The following is a 7,061-nucleotide window of genomic DNA, read 5'->3' as shown; positions in this document are numbered from 1 at the left end:
AAATAAGGTGTGGAAACAAGAGTGTTACCACTCAATAATTTCCCTATTGACCCAAATAATATTTTTTGCTTTCATCCTTTTGACCTATCCTCTGAAGTGTGGCGGTCTTAATTCCATAGAGAGGAATATAACTTTAGGGAGACATAACACTAATTCTATTGAACAGGAAGTTAAGCATGCCACCAACTCACTTTTGGTTCTTCATACCTCTGAAACAACAGGTAAATAAAACATGTATTGACTCATGTGTTTAATTGTTATTAGTGAAGTGATATTGGACTTATATCACATAATAGCAGCAAAAATGAGTGTTTTAGTAATACAGGAGATTCTTTAGTTTCTTAGTTATACTGTGTCCCATAATTAAAGTCAATGAAAAAGTAATTGCAGTAGCAAATGATCATGATCTTTCATAAAATTTGGGTCACCCCACAAGGAATATAGTCTCACCCAGCTGTGATGTTTGAGAAAAGTGAACATATAATGGGTCATGAAAGAATGTAGATCTAAATATTAAGGCTACACAGTTAATTGTGGAAAGAAGCCCTATCATTTTTATGAATACGTATCCCTTGATACGTATGAATCAAATATTTTTGTTCTCTTAAATATAAGATGTAAATAGAGCTAGGATGTTTTTGTTTGTGCATATACTAGTTGTACAGTGTTATCCATGAGACTTATTAAGCCTTAAAGCACGTATAACTTTTATTTAAAGATAATATATGTTTTATGATATGTCCACAGGTGTCAAATAAACAAGATGGACTGAGTTGGATGAGGTTGTGTGTTATTATGGCTGGTGCATGATTCTCATGGCCAGTGGTTTGGAAGTTATAATGTAGTCACCCCACCCCCACTGTTACAATACAATCATATCCCTGATGATATCTGCTATAAATAGCCAATCTGTTGAAAATAAGTTTCCTCGAGGATGTGTCCTGCTGCTAATATGTATGGACATTCTGACAAAGATTGTATCATTTATGCTGAATCTGTATTCTAGATCTGGTTCATCCTCATTGTAAAGGCGAAACTGAGGAACAGGAAGGAAGACGGACATAACTGACAGGACAAGGGAGAGCAGAAACAGAACAGATGTGGTTCCTTGACCTAAGCCAACAGGTCAGGGAAGTCTTGCTCAGCAGCTGGGGCGAGGGCTTTTAAAAGGAATGGTGAGGAATGTAGGGCAATTAGCCTAGGGTCTGGAAACTGGGAGAATTGCTGGTAGACTCCTTGAGGCTTTCTTTGAACCAGTAACATCTGGTTTCACTGGTTATCTGGCGCTTTCTGCTGCTGACCTTTGGGATGTGCAGGGAAGCAGGTGCAGGCCCGGACCTGCTTCAGCTTAGTCCAAACTGGGACTGCCTACTTCAGTCCCGACCCAAACAATCATGTGATGTCTAATTCTTCCTACGTAAAACCAGTGGCATGTATATTTCTTGTTAATCCTCAGAATTGATAGGCTTTACAGCCTGTGAGTAAGCAGCCTTCCAATTTACCTGCTGGATTGTCAGCTTCTGTAGTCATCAACTTGCTGTCTGATCTGTCTATATAGGATTCACCAGCTGCTACATGCTGTAAATCAGAAGAAGGAGCTTCCTACTGAAATTTGACCCACAAACATATAGCTTCACAGTCTCTAGTTCCTGGGATAGTTCCTTTACACACACACACACACACACACACACACACACACACACACACGAGGGCTTCAAAAAATGTATAGAAAAGTAAAATATTTCCCAAACTTTTGAAGTCCAAATATGCATTTGCTTATCTAGAAAACACAGCTAAGACAGAGTCAGATTATTGTTATTGCTATTATTGCATGTTGCTGTACATAATAGCATTTATCTTTATTTCTTACTGCTCTGTGTTTTCCTCTACCTTTATAATTTTGTGCTGCACTTTCCTGTATTGTATATTGTTTTTCTCTACACCCACCTTAATGAATATGAGCTATCAAGTTAGTGAATTATTCTACCTTTCCTCCAACCACTGATAACCTTCAAAGAATATTTCTGATTGTAAATCTTTTGACTTTTTGAAATAGTGGCCTCATACAAAATTTGTATTTTCATGATTGGCTAATATGACTTACCACCACTATCTGGAAGTTTTGGTGTGTGTGTGTGTGTGTGTGTGTGTGTGTGTGTGTGTGTGTGTGTGTGTGTGATGGAATGTCTGGTACTCTGAAGCTAGCAAATATTTCTTCTGTATTTCAAATACAAGTAGAGTCGCCCATGGTGACCAATTTTTAACCGTGTCTCCAGATTAAGAATAGAACTACAAAGAGGCAATCGTCTGTCATCATCAGGTATATTACTGGAAGATGAGGCCTTCAAGTTCAAAGGCACATAAAATATGATTGAGGAAGTGCTATCTTCTCAAAATAAGGTAGACCTTTGTGTCAGTCTGGGTACTTTAGAGAAACAAATCCACAGAAACTCATGTATAAGAGAGAGTTTTATATAAAAGTTAAGTGTGCGTCAAGAAAACATCACAACCCAGTGCTGCCCAAGCCCACAGTCCAACATTAACCCATATATTAGTCTAATACCAATCCACAAGGTCCTCCTACATCTCACAAAACACACACAATGATGCCGACTGCAGGAGGAAAGCCGAGTCAGTGAATGTGTAAGCATCTCAGCGCTGGCAGGGATCTCCACGCCACTGCTCCAGCACCCAGGGCTGCATCTGGCTTCTCCTTGGGGATATCTTGCAGGAAGTCAGCCTTGCAAGCTGAAGCAGGGGACTGCTAAGGCAGCTGCACCCTGGTGTGACCATCACAAAGCAAGAGACCAAGACCAGAGAACTAGAAATGCGAGGCTCACTGAGCTATTTATCCCTCTGCCTTTCAATTAACCCCACTTGTGTTTATCAGCCAGGTTGGCACAATAAACTAACTACCTCAACCTTAATGACCAAGTAACCAGACTAGTGTAAAGCTTTCAAAATCTTCCTTCACTGATATACATGACCACAAATGAGAAGAGACAGTTTCAAACATTCTATAGTAATGAGAGATAGAATGTGTGAAATATGAATATAGAAAGATTAGAGGTCTTCAGAAATGAAATGGAACACAAAAATTAATATCCAAAGCATTTCTGAACTGCAATGCCCTGGCATTGGTCATTTGATCCAGACAATAATATAATATGCCAGGCAAAGCAAATGGAAGAGCACTGGCATTGTATTGTCAAAAGAATGCTTCAATATCTATTTGAAATTCAATGTTGCCTGTGATAGGATAGTATCTATATGCCTACAAGAAGGTCAATGATTATAACTAATATTCAATTTTACACATTAACTATTAAATCCAGTGATGAAGAAATGGAAGAATCCTACCAATTCCTTCACTCTAAATTTGATTAAACACAAATTCAAGACCATAATTACTGGTGAATGTAAGGCAAACATTAGGAACAAAATGGAAGAATCAGTAGTTGGAAATTATGTCCTTGGTAATAAAGAGGAAAATAGATATTGAAAGATAATTTTACAAAACTAACATCTTTGCATTTAAGAATATGCAACTAATTGGCAAGTGCACACATGAACATGAAGAGAAGAAATATATAGTATCAATATGATTATATCTATAGGAAGAAAAGATGGAGAATATCAATAATCAGCCAAAATTTTCAAAACTCAGCAAAACTACAGTGGGGACCTAATATGGAAAAGATTAATTAGGAAGTTTCATGAAATTTAAAATAAATCCATAAGAACCCCAATAGGACATGGAGTATATCTCACCTAAATGTATAATTTTCAAGAACACATGTGACCTAAGAACATTAGACCAAAGACCTAAGAAAATTATTTCCCTAAGACCACATGAGTAGTGAGCTGACATCAAAGCCATGGTATATTCATAGAGAAAAGACCATTAAAAGGCAGAAGGAGAGAAAAGAACAATGTGGTTGTCAGACGAGACATAAATAAAGCAAATAGAAGAAATAATCATGCAACTACCGCAAGCTCTTTTACTTCCACAACTAAGGGAAACCAGTCTCTTTGCCTTGCTGCTTGCTGGGATTCTCCCAATCCTGAGAACTGTTGAAGCCCTACTATGTTCCCACCAACCTTGGATCTACATAACTCTGTACCCAACAGCAGGTGATCTTCTGCATCACCTGCTTATGGCTACATGAATCTTAAGAGGGACTTATGGATTAGCATTAGACGTATGCACTTGAGTTGAGCTGGGATGCCTTCTTGATATGTAAATGCTTAAAATATATATTTTCCTAGCGTCTTTATTATGTGACAATTCAAATGCATATTTTTCCACCTAAATCATGAGCGCACAATTAAAAGTCACAACAACTGGAGCTCATCCCCAAATTCCTGAATTGATCACCCCAGTGTCGCGCGCTCAGTCTCGCCAACAAGAAGGATGCACCACAACAGGATTCTTCCACAGGCGTTTAATGCGGGTTCGATTTGCAGATGCGGAAAAAGACCCCGAAGCCCCAAACTTCTGCTGCTTATATGCGCTCTATGGGGACGTGCTGTGCATTGATTGGTGCGTTCGCCAGAACCCTTATTAGCATACTCCAGGGTGGAGTTATGACTACGTCATCTAAGCAGTGCACATGCTCTAAGTGGTTGTTTACCACTTAACTGGGCCACCGCCCTGACTGCCCGGCGCCATCTTGTAATGGTGGCGAGAGCTGCGGCTTCCCACACCCCAGCAGCAATCTAGGGGAATTATTTTTTAAAATACAGTGCGACCTAGATTTGTGGTGCTGGTGAAGAATATTGACAGTTCCGTGGACTGCTAACAGGACAAGCAAATCTGTATTGGAAGAAGTGCAGCAGGATGCTCCTTAGATACAAGGATGTTGAAACTACATGTTACAAGCTGTGGACATGTAATCAGGAGAGAACAGTCCTTGGAGAAGGTCATTATGTTTGGTAAAGTGAACGGACAGTGGAAAAGAGGATGGATTGATATGTGCGGCAGTTCTGGAGGTTAAACAACCCTCTACAGGGGTCATTTAAGACCATCGGAAAACACATTTCCATTGGTCCTAGGAACTGAGACACAGCTCCTCTATCATCTCCAGGTGAGTCTGCCCACATGCAGGTACACCCACATACGAATACCCGGTGTGAAAACTGTTACCCATGCTACACCATGCTTCAAGACAAATTTTCATTTATTTGTCATTAGAAATAAATATTTCACAATATAAAATATTGTGTTTGTAATTAATCGCTATGCTTTCATTATGATCAATTTATAACAATGAAAATACATCTTACATATCAGATATTTACATTATGGTTCATAACAGTAGCAAAATTACAGTTATGAAGTAGCAAATGAACATCATTTTATGGTTGGTTGCCACCACAACATGAGGAACTGTATGTATTAAAGGGTCATGACAATATGAAGGTTGAGAACCACGGATGCTGGGGCTGCAACAATTGACTGAGTCACAGGAACAATTGTGAGGATGCTGCAGGAGCATGCAGTTTCACTCTGTTGTACCTTGGGTCACCAAGTCAGAACAGACCCGATGGCTCTAGCAACAGCAGCAGCAGCAGTACAACACATCACTTCTTTGCTTAAAACAAACATCGTGGTGTCTTTCCTCAAGTGATTATGCATCACAGCTATACCCAGCAGACTCTCCTTATGGAAATGGGAATGACCTCATCTCTGAGGTCTATGTGAAGCCAGGGCTGCCCCCACTGTCAGCGTCCATTGTAGCCTGTTGGTTTCTCAGCAACATGAGACCCTTGGCCACCCTGCCCAGAGCTTTCACATCAGGTCTTTCCCAGATGGCCTCCTGCTTATCTTTGGGCATTCTCCCCATCACTCCACTTTGCACCTTTCCAAAATTTTCCTGCCTGTGAATGAGGGCCTGGTGACTCACTGTGCATCCTTTCACTAGAAGGGTAAATTCTGCGGAGGCAGGGCAGAGCTCCTCTCTAGCGAAGGGCTCAAGCTGAATAGTGAATAAGTGACATGTCTGATCTTGAAGTCCTTGTGGACAGGGCAGTTGGGGCAGTGAACCCAAGGTACCGCAGAGACAGCCCCTGGGTAGGATAGGGCCAGACCTCAGACACTGGTTTGCAAGGAGGCTCTAGTTCTAGGGGGAAGGCAGAATGAGCTGCCCTCCCTCAGCATCATGCGGTTGACTTGAATGAATGTGACACCAAGGCACCACCGGGGAGATAATAGCCTGCAATTACTTCTTGTTATAAAATGCTTTCTTGCACATAGATGAGTGTCAGTAGATTTGTTTCTCTAGACAACCTGTCCTAACACATAACTGAACAAAAAATTTACATAAGGCATATACCAAAGACAAAATACAGAATTATAATGAAATGTGAAGATATTTCTTGTTAGAAAGCCAAAGTGGATGAACACACGCAGTGTATCTCAAGTTGAAAGAATTGAAGGAAAAGAATCAAGCTTCAAGTTGCAATAATAAAAGATTATAATCAAAATATTGAACAATTCAGGAAGTATTAAAAGTAGATGGAAATTATACATATAATTAAAAATGAATGGGATCGACAAAATTTCAACTTCGATATGTCAATACCTGATGAAACATTGGAAGCACTCATTAGTCTATGCTATGTAACATGGAAGTCAGTTCCCCGACCAACTGATTGGAATAGACTCATATTTTTTGCTCATTCTAATGAAAACTCACCCCACATAATGTGTATATTTGCAAGTAAAATGTTGCTGCAGATAATTCCTAGACAAGGAGCTGCCAGAAGTTCAAGTCAAATGCAGAGGAGGCTGTAGGCAGGATTTCATGGCTGAAGTAAGCTATGAGCCTGGCTAAAATTAGAGAATACCAGAAAGATATTCGCTTGTGGTTTATTGACTACACAAAAGTATTTACCTATGATGATCAAAATAAATGATGGATAACATTCGGAATAATGGGAATTCCAGAAGAACTGCATTTTTTCAGAATCTGTACATAAACCCTTGGAGGAAGGTGTCTAGATGGAGTCAGGCAGTTAAAAGGAAGGGCCCCTCTTCAAAGCAGAAAACTGGCCAGGCC

Source organism: Tenrec ecaudatus, chromosome 8 (assembly GCF_050624435.1).
Source record: "Tenrec ecaudatus isolate mTenEca1 chromosome 8, mTenEca1.hap1, whole genome shotgun sequence".
In the NCBI taxonomy this organism is placed as follows: domain Eukaryota; kingdom Metazoa; phylum Chordata; class Mammalia; order Afrosoricida; family Tenrecidae; genus Tenrec; species Tenrec ecaudatus.
The sequence above is the reverse complement of the archived record's forward strand: the minus strand, read 5'-3'. Positions refer to the sequence as shown.